This window comes from Pleurodeles waltl, chromosome 8, assembly GCF_031143425.1.
Source record: "Pleurodeles waltl isolate 20211129_DDA chromosome 8, aPleWal1.hap1.20221129, whole genome shotgun sequence".
In the NCBI taxonomy this organism is placed as follows: Eukaryota; Metazoa; Chordata; class Amphibia; order Caudata; family Salamandridae; genus Pleurodeles; species Pleurodeles waltl.
In genome coordinates, this window is record NC_090447.1 from 121,334,391 (window position 1) to 121,351,617 (window position 17,227).

At 42.5% G+C, this 17,227-nt stretch overlaps 1 protein-coding gene across 2 annotated transcripts in view; it reads left to right on the forward strand.

The window, feature by feature from the left end:
- Positions 1–17,227, forward strand: part of CAPN5 (calpain 5) — a 431,423-nt gene that overhangs the window by 101,425 nt on the left and 312,771 nt on the right. The window contains exon 1 of one of the 2 annotated variants that reach the window (XM_069203909.1): positions 10,024–10,144. The exons of the other annotated variant lie outside the window; for it this stretch is intronic. The gene's annotated coding sequence lies outside the window, so the exon portion shown is untranslated. Of the gene's footprint in view, positions 1–10,023; positions 10,145–17,227 lie in introns of those variants that run through there. 2 annotated transcript variants of the gene reach the window in all.

The window sequence follows — 17,227 nt, forward strand, 5'->3', positions numbered from 1 at the left end:
AGTTTAAAATGGGTAACTTCAATGTCCTTTTGAGGAATCAAAAAATATTTCTACTATGAGCTTCACTGGTGAACTGATGTCACTTGCCAGCTGCCCCCAGTTAGTGAGCCTACCACTGGCATGTCCTCTTATCAGAGCCTGACCCATCTACCCCCCCCCCCCCCCCCCCAGCAAAGCCACTATAGCTAAGCCCATCCACCTTCCCCAAAGTTAAAATCACATACCCCAGGTCCTGCATTACCACCATCCCTGTCCAGTCGTATACCTCAAAATGACACATAGTGGGATAACCTGCAGCTGGAAAACAGTCTAGTGTTCACGACGCAAGTGATTTAAACTTTGTCTATGTGAACTCAGGCATAGTTGGGAATCTTTGCCCTCCTTCACAGAAGGTAAAGTTTCTCCATTTTGGTGCACAGAGCTATGAATACAAAGTATATGCCGAAACTATGCACGTTCAACAGATGTGCGTTTCAGTTAGGTTGCTTTTCATTAACGCAATTTTTAAACATGCTATTTATAATCTTCTATTCTACTTTCAAAATAGTTTCAGAACGTTTGAAATACTATCTGAGATGGAAGCTTGCCAGATGAACCCTTCACTGCTGGTGACAATATTAGGTCATGAGAATGGTGCCACTGAAAGCGTTAACAGGTTTATGGCTATAGCTGCCTCCTGGCTAAAAGGAGGGTAGCCATTTGATGGGACAGGGATCCTGTGCCTGCCATGAAGGAATAGATGCAAGGTTTCCAAGTCTATGCATGATGTGCTAATCGAATCTAGGTTTTCTTTTAATTCTGGGACATACAGTCCCATTTTAAAATGGAATAAACAGGACTACAACTAAAAGAATTCAAAGAAAAAACCTGTACTGAAACAGCACATCACACATACCTGGGAAACTTGGCTATGTGTACTGTAATAACTTGGTCCAGGTCTACTCCTTTTGTTTTGACTTACACTTCTTGATCCAGAGATATTTGGACACACCAAAGAGGATATATATTAGAAATGTCCGTTACCTGTAAGGACACTATAGAGCATAGTAGATTGGGATAACGGAATCTGCAGTGTGGGGAGGGCCTTTATAGATTCCCTTTTCACAGTAAGGAATAGACAAGGTCAATATGACTACCTATGCTGGCTCAGCCTGGTTATAGAAGTACTTTATACATGACAGTAGGCTATAGGTGTGTTGCATTTAAAAAAAAGTAAATGTGCTTAAATGTACCTGTCTCTGTGTACATGTCTTAAAATTTTAAGAGCAGTAACATTCAGGTAGGTCACAGCTAGTGGCGGCCGTTAATTTTGAGAGGGAGGGGGGTGCGTGGGAAGCGCACTCACACTTATTCATTCACACACTAATGCACGCTCTTCCATTCACAACACTCATCAACATTCAAACATACATGCACGCACCAAACATTCATTAAAAAAACACACACGCACAGCTTGGAGGTCCCAGGAGGGTTGGGACTGCTGCCTTCCCCCCTGGCTGACCTCAGGTCAGCCAGGGGGAAAGGCAGCAGTCCCAACTTCGTCACAGAGTGGGTTGGGGTCAGTGAGACTGCTGACCCCTCTCCACTCTGTGACGAGGTGATGACACTCGCCCTGGGCGCTTCAGGGCTTAAACCTGAAGCACCCACGTCCGAGTCAATCGGTGATTGTTCCCCTCATCAACGAGGGTAAGGGCCTCAAGGCACCTTTGCTGAGCTGAGGAGGTCACTCCCATAGGAGCTGCGACCTCTTCAGCACAGCACAGCAAAGTTCAGCTCAGGCAGCCAGGAGCGAGACTCCTGAGCTGAACATGAAGAGTGTCTGTCAGGCTGACCTTTGCTCAGCCTGACAGGCATTCTTCATGAGGGGCAAAAGGTGGGGGGCGTGGCCCCTCCGCCCTAAGGGATGGGCCGCGGCTGGTCAAAGCACTCCTGTGGCTTACTTCCTTCTTGATTCATCCCTGGCATGCTGACAATCTGAAAGGTGATCATTTGCTTTTGTACTTCTGAAAGCATTCCTTTGCAGAATAGTTTTGTGAGATGTTTCCATCTACGTTCACTGGGGAAGAAACGTACTCCTGGCACCTCCTGTTAAGGCCTTTGCCCATTTCGCATGTTTCACGAAAGTTCACCTGGCGTGTGTGATGTTGGTGCCCCAGTTGGCATTGCATTCTCCCAAAGCATGGCCAGCTGGTACGCCGAAGACCCTTCCTTCCTTCCACCATTCGTTCCTTCCTCCAGATGCCCCTCCTTTTACCCCACTTCTTTCCTTAAACCCTTTATTTCAACCTTTCTCTCCATCACCCTTCATTTGTTCCGCCTCCCCCATTCTTTCTTGCCTACCTCTTCCTCAATACTTTCTTTCATACCATACCCTTTTCCGCCCTCTCTATTTGACTTTCTTTCTGACATTTTTTCTCCTTTTGAGGGTGTGTCGGTCTCTGGGTCTATGCCCCTACTTAGCAGGCGTCTGCCCTCAGCTCTGCCTAGTGGGGGATTCACACCCCTCTCAACAAGGGGAAGCCATTGGGGAGCGTGAGAAGGTAGGCCGCAGATACATCATGTCTGTTGTGTGGAATGGGACTTGAAGAAGGTTCGCAAGGCCATGTGTTGAATGACCGTCACCGGCACGGCTGATCTTTGAGATCAGCTAAAAAGAGGGGGCATGCAGGGTGCCACTCACAAAATAAAACTGTTGGTGGGTACCTCTCTTTAAAATTTGAATTTTCTACTTCTGGGTTTCAAATGAGATCATAGAACACTCTGCCTTCGCTCTCTTCACTTAGAAACATCTCATGTGTCAATCGGCACTGATTGTGATGGCTACTCATTCATAATTCTTTGTAGCCTCTGACGATTTCGCCTACAGTGGACTCCCTTGCAATGCAAAGAGATTCCAAGTGATTTATTGATGTGGTCTGCAGAACCTATAATAATACACCCTGTATCTTAGGTCTTTATTCTACATTTGCACTTACCCAGTAGCTTGCAAATTATATTTGTTTTAGTGTTTAAAATGAAGAAGTTATGGTTTATATAGCCTTTTATTAAGATACAATTTCAGTACTGTCCTTATTCGTGTATCTTAAATTGTCATTATGATTGTTATTCTTTCACCTTTCACCCCCCCATCATGTGAAAAGTTGTTCCTTAGTTTGTAGATACTTAATGAACAGCAGTGTAACAGTCTCTTTGTTGACTACATGATACATTCTCATCGAACTCAGATTATCAAAGTGAGTATAAATCACTTAGATTCTGATTGTAATTTGTCACTTTCTGAATTACAGGAGACAGGACCATTGTTTTAGAAATGCTACTGTGACTTGGTACCGTGTGATTTTGTCTATGCTTTTAAGCTGACATTTATTTTATTGTGGTCAGCTTTGGGAACCATAAGATGTAATGTCTTGGAATTCGTGTTAAGTGAGTTTTCACCCTGCTGACAGAGTCCATATTGTAGTTTTAGTAAATAAAAGAGGTTTGCCTCAAGGAATGACTGCCGGAACATGTTTGGTGTATCCCTAATCATCTCTCTTCACAGGTAATACTTATTCTGCCTTAGCCTTGGGCAGCTCACATTATTTGGTTTTCCTGATGTGCAAAGCTCAAGGTGTGACTACATTATTTAGACTTGACTGGTTGCTTTCAAGGAATCTGGTAATTCACATTCTGCCAACTCTCATTGTGCTCCATATTCACGTTTTCACTTGTCCCGCTCTCTCATCACCTGCCCACACCACCGCCTGTACATTATTTTCTGACATTGAAGGAATTGTAAAAGTACACTACAGAAAGACTTTTCATTTGAAGGGCCACAAAGAATAAAATAGGTTAGTTTTCTAACTCAAAATACAACACTAAAAGATTTTAGGTGCTGAACATATAGACCATTATTTTTCTTGCTTTATACTATTTTGTTGGTTGCAGGTGGGCAGATCTTGCAGATTTGAGGGTGTGTGTGAGGGTATGTGTCTCTGAAGTGAGTTTGTTGGATGGATTATTTTATTAAGGCAGCTAATGTCAAGGTGAGGATTATGGCTCTGTTACGAACTATTCAATAGCCAGCAAAGGCACTTGTCAAGTTGGATGACAGGGTCTTCATATCTGATGCTGGCAGGCAGAGGTTCAGGCACATTTCCTACTTTATGAAGTCAGTTTTGTTGATATTGCATTGGCTCAAGATGAAGTGAATCAACCCCAGATACCTCCGTATTCACTTCACCTGTATCAGTAACACATGCCAATGGGCATTAATATGTGAATAAGGGATGGGGTGTGAATGGAGGATGTGGTGTGGGTGTCCTTCAAATGATATGGGAGCTGAAGGAAGATTTCCATCATTGACTTGTCAGGTTAAAGCAATCTCCTTGTCAGGAGGAAGAGCTTATCTACTAGTTTCCCCTTCATGCCCATCCTCCTTTTGACCCCGTTGGATATATATTTTTTTATTTGTGTTGGAGTTGGATGTGTTGAGACCCCATGTAAGTCCTGTGAGTGGAAACGTACATTATCAATGGTGGGTACACATGTTCCCTTGATGAATGGTCCCCCTGAGGCCTTTTCCCTGTGAATCCGGCACCAATGGGTTCTTTCCAAATCACTACTGTCATAGATAAATGATTCTGAAAGGTGACCAACAGCATCATATTGAGCTCAGGGTGTTTGGGGGATAATGTGTGGTAAAGCGTTTAATGTGCTGTTGACATGACCCATTTAGTTGTGGTCATCACCATCATGTTGGGAATCATGCTGTATTGAATGGTGTTGAATATGCTGGTGATTCTAGTAGGGTTTTCGGAACAAAGAACCTATGGTCTGATTTGGCGAGTAAATCCTTCCAGATGATGAATGGCCAGCAACAGTACCGTGTTTTGCTGCAAAATCTACATTGGCGGGTGCTATATCTGATTCCACACAACCTTGCCTCTGAAAAGCTGGTACTTTTTCTTGGAGTTGTAGAGCTAGTGATGCCAATAGTGGATGAGATGGTTTCTGAAGTCTGTCACATCAAATTATCTTTTGAAGAGAAACAAGTTCTGGCTGTTATGAATATTGGGATTGTGGGCAGTTTGCACTAGTTTAATGAGTAACCCGGAACAGTCTTTACCCAAAGTGACTCGAACGGTATCTTAAATGACTTGTGGTCATTGTTAGGAGAAATTGGTTGGTGTGCACCTTTGACTAGGGATCACTTCAGCTGTCTCGGGAGGGGATGTTAGCATCCTTTGCTCAGGAGAAGGCCTTAACTGCTGAAGATTTTGTGGATATTAGTAATGCTGGTCACTGCCTTGATACATGATACTCGAGTGAAGCACAGTAAGTTTGAAGGCTTGACTGCACATCTCAGGTAGGATTCAGGAAGGTTCTGGAGAGGTCACTTTGTTCGGGATAAATCTTTTTTAATGGGGCTTGAAAGCAGCATCTTTTTTTATGGGAGAACTGAGGCATGATGTGAGGTTTGTGTAATCAGTCATCACTTCTTATGACCCATCCTTGCTTGTTTGTGCATCGAACTATCAGTTTGAAACGGTATATCAATGAATGAATGAATTAATTAATGGACATTTGTAAAGTGCATAACTTATATCCAGAGGCTTCATGGTTCTAGAACTGAGACATCTATTCAGGGTCACGCAGCAGAAGACCTGTTTTCGAGTGCTTTTTGAATATTTTCAGGACCTTCAACTCACAGCAGACGTAGCAGAAGAGAGGACATAACCACAGAAAAAGCAACCTGCCTCATCGAGAGTTTTCTAAAGCTCGGAACAATGAACAAGGGCAATAAGCCAGACCTGGGGAAAGTGTTTAGATAACAGTTTAAGACCAACAGGGCCAAGCCCAGTGCACCAAGAAGAAAAGAACAACATTGGATTCAGCTAGGCATTGATAACCAATGAGGGCTACGACGGGCCTGAGAGACCTGTCAGATTTTCTAAAGTTGAAAATAATCCAGTCTGCCATATTCAGCAACCTCTGATGCCAGAAAACCAAAATAGCAGATATAATTGCATCTGGAAGCAATTAAGGGAATGTCCGAGATGCACTGGGATGAATGGGAGAATCTTCCTTAAGATTCTTATCTTATGGTCACAGGGTGATACTTTGGGATTAACCTTTGCCCAACAAATTTGGATTTCTTTCCTACCAAAATTACAGACTCTATACCTCCTGAACTGGGTGCAGCACGTCCCTCAGACAGGAAGGCCATAGTTCTGAGTACCAAAGGGTTTACTCTTCAAGCACCAGAATTTCAGTTTAGGTTTGAGGAAATCAAGCTTCAGCCTATGAAGTAAGTTGCGTAGACAACTATGCTATTCTTGCATATGTCCAGTTCATCAAATTTCAGAATGACCGGTGTATCAATCGTATTATAGAAAATTACATATAATTCAAAAGCTCTCATTATTTAGCAAGTGGACGTAGGCATATATTAAAAAGTATTGGGGCAAACAGAAAAACCTTCAGTGACCCCACACTTGACGCAAAGGTTTTTTGAACGATAATGCCAAAGAATAAGAAATTTACTATGCTCAAAAAAGATAGACAGACCATTACTAACAAAGCTTATCAAAGGTACCCCGGTGAGTTCTAATGCAGTGCACCATGCGATATTTGCTATTTTCTAAGCTTTGTGAAGTACTGTTTGTCTTATTTAAAGATGACTAGAAACTGCCTCTCGGCATCTATTGTTTTAGGAAAATAAAGCATATGATCCTTTAGATGAGCAGCCTATAGCATATCAAACCTTTCATTTAGCCATTATAATAATCCTGGTAGATCATGGTTTTCGTCTGTCTTTTCATCACCAAAATACTTGACTTCCACTGTCCTACTCTGCGTCTTGTGTTTGTGACTTGATACAGAGAATCCTTGTGTACTACATTTGTCATCTCCGTTTATTTAATATCTGTTCTTATTATTCTTGACTCCAGATGCCCTGGCAGGCGCTTTGTACTTTAATCTGACCTTCAACTGCAGTCTGTCTTAAAACCGCTAATAAATTCTTCTGTGTTGAATGTGTAATTTCTTCTTTCAAGAACTCTATTTGTTTTTGTATTGGGTCTAATATTTTACCTTCTTTCTTTTTTTCGAGATTTAAGGCACTTAATGGGCTTGATTTACAAAAATATTGTTGAGAGTTGGCCACCATTTTCTAGGTCTGGATTTCCCTGTTAGTCAGTCTTCCTTGTTCTCAGAGCCCAAGCTGCAAGCGAAGCCCATGCGCTCCCTCTTCTCACTTGGTGTTTGGCTGTTGAAGCTTCCTGTGGTCAGTGACCCACAGTCTCAGTAGAGGATGCAGTTGCAAACCATGCACTCTCACAGACAGGCCTGTGTTTCGATGCCCCTGCTTGCCACGGGTATGGATAGGCTACCAAACATGCAAAGACAGGAGTCAGAATTCGCCATGGACCGGGCAGTGGCAGACATCAGTGTGCTGTAGAGTTAGGGAGATGGAAGCCCAGGGGTTCCTTAGGTCTTGGGGATGTGGGCAATCTCCAGGACTACTCTTCCCATGACGTGAGCATCCGTTAAACCCTCCTCTTGTCTTATTACAAGACTTAAGGGGACGTGCTGATAAAAGCAAGAAGGAACTAATTTCAACTCCTGTTAAGGCCTCTGTGTAGCATTCCATTCTATTATTTTGTTTCATTTTGCTCTTATAAACGTGGAGCAACCATATGCCACAGCGAGGTACGTTTACGGGTGGGGCTCTAACAAAAAGACAGGAAAGTATGGCTTGAGTGACTGAATTAATCTAAACCTCTGCCAATGCTTCTAGGCTGCATTCCATTCCATTGTCTTTTTGCAAACCGTGCCATTACAGACTCCATTGTGAGCTGTAGCTTGCGTGTCTTTGGCACGATGAGGTATGCATTAAACTTGGAAAGGATTTACACCGTTCTTGTGGTACAGTGCTTGGGGGGGGGAGGGTCCCTTGGTCGATGTTTCGTCAGTGTAAATCAAGAAAATTGTACCATACCTAAATATGTGCATCTCGCTCTACCTTAGGCAAAGCACTCTGGGGTGCAGATCCTACATAATAAAATGACTTGCCGGAACGCATGTTACATGTGCCACCTGCTGTAAGAGACATAACATGTTCCTGCTGGCAGGCCTTGTCCTGTTGATGTTAATCTGTACCTCAGGACTGTGCGTGTGGACATTTAGGAGGTGGGCGGCAGATGACGGGAACAACCGGATAAACAAAGTGCAGTTATCGTGTGCTTTCGAGTTTGCAGGAAGGATAATGCGAGGGGTGAAGGTGGGGGAGGTACAATAATCTCTTTCGCTTTTGGATCTCCCGGCACCCGTAGGTAAACAGGCAAGCGGCGACACGAGCACATACACTCATTTATTTTGTTGCAAAGGGCCACGAGTTAGGCAGCGTTTTCTATCAAACTGCTCCCGGCGACTGTGGGTGTTTTAAGAGTGTTTTCAACATTCTTCGATCCAGCAAAAGCCGGCGCTCGCGCGGGGGCGTAAAATGGAGCGCTCGCTGACGCCCACATTCCCAGGTGTGCTTAGAAATCTCCGCGAGTCCCGGATGCCTTCGGACGCTAGGAGGGAGCAACATGCCATTTATTTCACGTACACAGCATAGCGCTCGCTACAAAAAACAGAAAACGGCATAAAAGCCTGCGCTGATACAGGCTCCCTGACTTGTGTTTTTAACAGAGGATGAGAAACATTAAGGGGCGTGGCTTCGGGGCGCGTGTGTGTGGGGGGGAGGGGGGGTGCTACACCCCCTGGTAAGTGCATTTTCTCATAAATAGTTGGGTACAGATGCTTTGGGAATGGTGGGTTGTCTGAAGGGTTTCGCCAGGAATGTTTACATGCATTCAGACAAAAAGCACCCCCCCCCCCTCATTTTTATTCATTTTTTTTTTTTACAGTCGTCAAAATATTGGTAATTCTACAAAACAATTTTTTTCCTTCTCTTAGTACCCCTGGCAAATCACATTACTCCCGTTTTCCACTGCCTCTTCGCCCCTCCCCCAGTGCATCAGTCTGATTGTCGTCAGTGCTTTAAATGGGCAGGTACTCTCCGGGAATGAGTACCTGTAGTTTAATTCGAAACGGAAAGCACGTGCACTTCTTACACTATTGCAGTACACTTAATGGGAGAGTACCGGCACTTCTCCGGCGCCAACAGCTACTCTTAATAGTGAGTATCTGCACTTCTATATTCCCAAAGCACTGATTGTCGTAAAATCTGAAGCTCACACAGTTACTGACCAAGCTACGCCTGAACTTTAGAGAAAAGCGGAATCCAGATAGAACGCAAAGGGAATGAGTGCCAGTCCAGCTGGCCGTGGACGCGGGGTGACCTCCTAGAGATGTGAGCAGGTAGGATGAGTGGGAACGGGACCCGCGTGCCCCAGACATCATTTGGAGGCAGGAAGTCACAGAAAAATAGGGAAGAAGAGCAATCTAAGGATATAGGCGAGTTAAGAATGAGCGCCTATAGGGGATGAGAGCTGTACAATGGAGTCCACACGGTATAGGAACCGGATATTTGGTAATGTCGGTTAAGGGGGAGCAGAGAACTGCAAATTTGACAGAGAAAAGCGAAACAAATTCACATTTTTATGTTGCGCTGTAGTTCGCAGGCTGTATAGATCGGTTTCGAAAGCGAGAGGAATCATACAATGTTTTAAACTTGCGAGCCCTCGTCGTTGCTAGTATAATTAAATGAAGAGGAGAGATTGGGGGCGGGGGATCGGAGAGACATTGGGAAATAAAATGAATGCGGTCTAAGGTGGATTAGGCTAAAGCCTGCAGATAATGTTTCCCCGCCCTGGATTGTGTTGCAATAAGGCGAGCCCAAAGAAGGGAATCAGAGAAAGAGAAACATGTTTACGTGTCCTACGACTGCGGATGTGCTGGGAAGCCCCCAGCTGAATTAAAGAAACCAGCAGCACGTGCTCCCATTCAGACGAACTCCGGAATCTGGTGCCGCTGCACCACACGCTTTGCTGCACAGGTTTTGCCGATCAACCACCCGCTCCAACTTGTTTAGTGCAGAACGCAACAGATGCTCTTTAATTCTGAATGTCGTGGATTTGGGACAAAGTAGCCACTTGTCAGTTAGTGATAACACGAGTAGCTGAAAAGAGGCTGTTAAGATAACAAACCGTAGACGGTAAGCACTTAAATATCTTTATTTCAGGATCAGCATAAACGAGGGGTGTCGTCCACGGTCTTCGCTGGTTCCCTTCCTGCCACCCCTCCCCCCCCCCCCCCCCCCCCCGTCACATTCACCCCACGCCTCACTTGAACATTCTACAACGACGATGCCACACATCTTTTTCCCAACAATTTTGAGTACAATGTCCAATATACAATTGACAACTTAACATCTAAATATAAGAATAATTCTATGTTAGTTACATAGTTTTTCCAACCAAGTAGAACTAGATACAATGACTTCTTAACATAAAAATGCTACAATTAGTTTGTCACATAGTCTTCCAAATAAGCAGGAGTCTCTCTCTCTCTCTCTCTCTCTCTCTCTCTCTCTCTCTCTCTCTCTCTCTCACACACACACTACGTCGTAACTCACTATTCTCACTTACACCACACTCATCACGAGTACTTCCAACCATTACATCAGGAACATCCTTCATCACTCTTCCCTCCAGACCTACAGGTAGACAGCCGTCTTACATTCCAAATTCTTCCATCATCCAATTGAACTGCGTTCCTCAAACTTTGAACGACTTTCCTTGGCTCTGACCATCGTGGTTTCTCCTTATCAACAACTCCAGGTAACTTAACACAAACGCTTTGTCCTGCCCACAATTCACACATACTAGATTTGACATCATGATATGATTTAGTACGCAATTGCTAATCCTGCAACTTGTTCCTCATTTCCTTATCACATTCCACTCCATATTTCACCTGATGCCTCTCCATCAACCACCATGGAACCAAACTAGTAGACGGTTTCCTTCCTCTTAACAATTCAAAAGGAATCTTCCCAGTCACCAAATGGGGAGTCACTCTATATGATGCAAGCATATTCCATAAGGACCGTTTCCATGGAATACCACATTTTAGAGCCAATTGCATCGTTTATTTAACAACTCTGTTGAACCTTTCAACTTGACCATTCGAAGACGGATTGTATAAAGCAACTTTTGCATGTCTTATACCAATTTCTAAAAATAATTCTGACCTTTTCGTAGAGGTAAATTGTAAACAATTGTCCGATACACGAATTTCTGGTACACCCTCCCTGGAAAATATACTTTCCAAAAATTCTTTTACTGTCTCTGTAGATATTTTGCTCACAAATTCCACTTCAGGCCATTTAGAAAAATAATCAACCAATACTATGACATACGCATACTTAGTTGGCAAAGTAGATAACGGCCCCATAAAGTCAATTCCTAGCATCCTCCAAGGCCTATCAGGTAACTCAACTGGTATAAATTGCTCCGTGCATGCCCTCGCACTCATCACTCTGAGCACAAATCAAACAATTCCGTACAAATCTGTCAATCATCACATCAATACTGCTTAGTCCTTGACATACCACTGTGATCAATATGACTCTTCCTCACAATAACCTTGCGTATTCCTTTCGGAGGAATTATTCTGTCACCCCTTAAAACTACCTCACCACACAAACTGAGTTCATCCTTCATTTTCCATAAAATAGCACTCTCACCTCTCAACAAGCGTTCACTAGGCCAGTCATTAAGTATGTATCCCTTCAACACTTGCATTTCATCATCTTTCATCATTTCTTGATCCCATTCCTGTTCCGTTAAAATTTCCTGTCCTGACTTCTCATGCGACTTCAATCCAGACAACGCATCCTCATATGTAAATGCAACATCACACTCTGCATCAACACTTTCATCTTCAATTGGTAATCGGGACAGACCATCTGCAACAACATTGCATTTCCCAGGAATATACTCCACCGCGAAAAAATACATTTGCAATTTAGAAGCAAGTCTTACAAGTCTTGGTGATACATTTTTCCCACCACCAGAATGCAAAATATTAACCAACAGTTTATGGTCTGAACACACTTTGAACTTCCTCCCCCATATATACATTCAAAACTTTTGCACAGCCCAAGATGCCGCCAGCAATTCCTTTTCGAAAACAGAATAGTTAGTTTCAGATTGCGAAAGTGTCCGTGAAGCATAAGCTACAATCCATTTCTCATGACCTTTCTTTTGAGATAAAACAGCCCCAATTCCATAGTTGCCTGCATCAACAGCAATTATACAGTCTGGATTAGTGTCAAAGGGTTTAAAACATGGAACTTGTACTATCTCACACTTAATACATTCAAAACACTTAGACTGATCGTTGCCCCATACAAACGGAACATTTTTCCTTAAAAGTTCAAGTTCTCCATTTTGGTTGCATAATTCTCCATAAAACTTGAATAAAATTCGGTAAGACCTAGAAATGACATCAATTGCTCCATACAACTCTGCACAGGGGCATCAACAATGGCCTTTGTATGGCTTATCTTAGGACGAATTCCTTCACGAAAAATTATGTGACCCAAGTACTCAACTTGTGTTTGGCCAAACTTGCATTTCTCCTTCCTTACAGTCAACCCATTCTCACAAAGTATGACTAATACATCCTCTAACACCTTGTCATGTTCTGATCTGTCCTTCCCATTTATTAGGATATCATCCTGAAACGCCCTTGCACACGTCATCCCACTGAAAATTCTATTTGTTTCTCTTTGGAAACCAGCAGAAGCACTAGCGAGACCAAAGGACATTTTTCTGTATTGAAATGCACTTTCAGTTATGAATGCAGTGTAATGTTTGGAATTATCATCCAATTCAATTTGATGATAAGCGCTGGATAAATCGATGGTGGAAAATATTGAGGCTTAGCTTACTGATGATACTAATTCCTGTAAATTCGGCAATGGGAATGTATCAATCCAAATGAACCTCAAATCAACACACAATCTGAGATCCGCATTCCATTTAAGATATTACCACCGGAGAAATCCAATCCGAACCCTCAATTGGTTCAACAATGTTTTTCTCACACAAATCCTTTAACATTTCTTTAAGTTTAGGTCTATAATTAACAGGTAGATTCCACATTGCATGTCTTACAGAACATGCATTTTCTTGCAATATGATTCTGTGTTTGAATTATTTAAGTTTACCTAATGATTCAGAAAACACCCCAGGAAAACTCTTATCTAACTCATCATACTTCAATTCATGGTGCAGATCATGCTCGAATACCACACACACTGGAGATATTTTTGTAGAGCCAATCTTCATGCCCAATTTCTTAATATGCGGCCATCCTAGAATTAAATTACCCTTCTCGGCTACATACAACTTGCCCTCGCATTGCTTACCATGAAACTCAATGTGCACATTAGTATACCGCACTATGGGAATTCTGTGGCCAGTATAACTCCCCGAATTCACATCTGTTGGGATCAATTCTTTACTGGGCCATAATTTCTTAAACATCTCCACACACATAATAGTGAACCAGGCACACGAGTCAACCATAGCTGTAACCTCAACTCCATCCATAAGTAGCTTGAAAGTAGGTGATCCCGAAGACCTACCCACAATACCATCATCATCCTGTAACACACTCAAACCTATATCTTGAACTATATTCTCCTCCATTTCGTCATGCTCAGACACAACTTATACTTCTCGTACCACTTTTCCATCCCTTGCTGAAATGACCCATTTTTTACACACAATACACACTTTACTTAGTGCCGGGCATTTCTTGAAATTGGCTAAATGATCCCCAGCACCACACCTATGACAGTGTTTTTTTTTTTTTTTTTTTCTTTTTTTGTACTTTTTTTCCAATCTGTTTTCCTTCTGCACTCTTTAGATTCCTTTGTCACAGAACTAACCCCAACAGCCCCTGATTCAGAATCATTAATATGTTTCCTCACAGTTTGAATACACTTCTCAGACACCTCAATGGTTCTTGCCACCTCAACTGCACCCTTCAACGTCAGATCACTACTGCATGACTACAATTTCTCCTGTATTTTCAGTGATTTTGTTTTCATTAATATTTGATCTCTTAAAACCTGGTCATAGGATATTTGCTCAAATGTGCAAGTAACCGCCAACCCTCTAAGGGCCGCTACAAATTGGTCTATAGATTCGTCGTCATGCTGCGTCCTCAAATAAAATTTGTATCGCTCCAACACCACATTAATCTTCCTGCCAGAACGTTCTTGAAGTTGCTTCTTGGCAAGTTGGTATATATCTACATCACCAGTATTATCAATCTGAGGTAAGTTCTTGAACTCTTGTAGTCCAATTGCACCTAACCTGTGCTTCAATAGTGCTAAATACCTTTCAGGAGAACATTCTTGATCTTCCATAACCTCCACATAAGCCTCAAATAAATCAATCCACAATTCCCATTGTATTGGTGGCTCAACAGGCTCAGATTAAAAAAAAAAAATGGTGGAGGTTGAATATTGGACATAGCGAAATTGTAATGTTGGACGATAAGAAATTAGCCAACACAATAACATACACTTTTAAAAGTATACAGTGTGAAATTCCCCGTTCCAGAAACGTGCAATCAGTTTTGTACAAATCCTCGCAAATCACACCTAAACATAAGGTGTGCAAATCACCAAAATTCGCCAAAATGCATAAGTATAAATCAAATTTTGACTGCTTCAAGATGGCCGCCGAAATTATATTGTTTCCAAAATCACTTAAAGGAAGTTTAAAATGGCCGGCAGACTGTTACCAAGGCAACGTAACACGAAGAAAAGAATGTCGATCCTTCTTAAAATGGCCGCCACCATGCGTTCAATGACACTGGGCCTCGTTGCCACAGCAACAAAGACACACAGAAAGAATGTTACCAAAATGTATCTTTCGGGCGTGTACACGAAACCATCGCGACATTACCAGCGTGATGCTACATAGGGAACGAGGCTCCTATCCTCAGCTATCACAGCGTCCAGTTTTAACAGACGTCACCGGCCTTGGAGATCCTGTCATCTGCCTCGATGATCCTGGTACACGAACCACTGCGCATGGAAAATGGTGACCCTGTGCTTCAGAGCAGCTCCCGCTCGTCGCCAATGTTAAGATAAGAAACCATAGATGGTAAGCACTTCAATATCTTTATTTCAGGATCAGCATAAACGAGAGGTGCCATCCACTCTATTCGCCTGTTCCCTTCCTGCCAACCGCCCACCTGTCACATTCGCCCCACGCCTCACTTGAACATTCTACAACGACAATGCCACAGCGGGATGTGTTATAAAAGACGCCATTAGGAGAAACTAGCATTTGCAATGCAATAGGTCTCGCATTTGCTTGAGTTAGCCATTGGCGTTGTAAATTCATAACTGGACTTTTCTTGCCACATAAATTGGTCAACCCTGGCTCATAATTTTGTCTTTTCCTGCCACAATTCCAGTGGCCCTGCATATAGCTCAAGCACTTCCATTTACCTTCTTCCTCTATCTGCGAAAATGGAAATGTTGCCATTTAGCATCCTAATTTAAATCTGCCATGCTAATTCCAATAGAATACCACTTTCATCACCCCACCATCAGAGTTGCTGGCTGACTAACGCACATTCCAAAAAAGACACAAGACAGCCACGGAGGAGTAACGAGAGAAATAAACTAGAGGGTTCACCAAAACATATTAAAAATGTTCACACAGTCATAGTGTAATAAGGATGTTAAGTTGGCCTAAATCATGATTATAATTGCAATAAGGAGAGATTAATAAAACATACAATTATAATGTAAACCCAATAACAACCTTTATCAGAAATGCACTTTTGGCATTAGTCTGTACTGTTTGTGTTTAAACTTTTATGTTAAGTTGTACTGTCATTTGCATATATTTAGGCGGATATACAATAGCAACAGAAAGCTTTGGTTTGTATATACAATAGTACAAGCAATCTAAGTGTTGATTGACTACTGGATTGTGTAAGTAATACATTGACTGTTGATCGGCCCAGATATTTTGGCAGAGGTTGGCCCACGTGTCAGAAGCAGACCCACGGCGGACTCTGTTGAGGTAGCAAGTGCAATCCAAATGACCCCTCTTTAAGTTAAGAGCAAGAATGTGTTGATGAGGAAAGGAAGAGTCATACCAAAGTAATGAAAAAGAGGAGTGCATGCTGGCTACTATATACGGTAGTGTGACTTCGTGTATTATTTTACTGACCTGAAACCCAGGAAGAACTATTGAAGAGAAAATAGAATTGCTTTGGCTGTAAAACACTTTTTTTTTAATTTGCAAGTGATGCATTGGAAAACATGCCTTTGCCGCAATAATCCAGATAATCACACGGACACAGCCTTACTCTGCAGCCTACTTTGGTTTTAAAATTTTACTGCTCTGTAGAATGTTTCAGTATTCGACCCCACATATGTCACAGACAAGGGGACAAAGAAATAGCTTTGTTCCCCAGAGATTACACTGAGCCCCTGAGAACAGCAAATACCACGCAGTAAATGGATTATGTGACAGGGCGAATAAATGAAAATGGTCAGTTCCCGGCTCTTAGCCTCAAGCAGTAGCTAACAATCTGGCTATCATGCACACTGATGCTGTAAAAGGAGTCCTAGTGCAATTGACTTGTTAATTATCGATTTAAAGTTGGAGGCACTGTGCATTCTCTGAAGACTTGAGTCTGTGATTTAAACTATCAGTTATTGGAAGTCAGGAAAAAACATGAAGCATAATAATTGGCAAACAACTGAAAAATATGACTGACCCACATGGGAGATGTCAGTCACAAGGGCTGGTGCGCTCCCCGTATACAGCCAAGGACTTGCTTTCTCGAGTTACTGTAGCGTTACCAATGGAACCACACCATGGTAAACTCTGAAGGCAATGAGTGGAAGTATTAGACACAGTAAATTGAGGAGGTAGAAAAACAAGTGCCACAATGCATTAAAAAAAGCGACCCGGATAAACTTACCCATTAAAATGAGCTACCCGGACGATCTTTCGGCGTTCCCTGCTATGTATGACAATGAAAACTAGGATGCAGAAAAAAAGCACGCTGCATGCATACATTTAACTTTTGTTTTAGCTTTTGTTTGCAGTAAATTACACTTGCAGAACCACAAATCCGACTACTTCAAAATCAAGACTGTGAAGCCCCTTCTTAGTAATTCTCCCATTTTTCAGCACTATGTTCGTGAGCTTGCTTCCCTCAACAATCACCTTTCCAAAACGGCCGC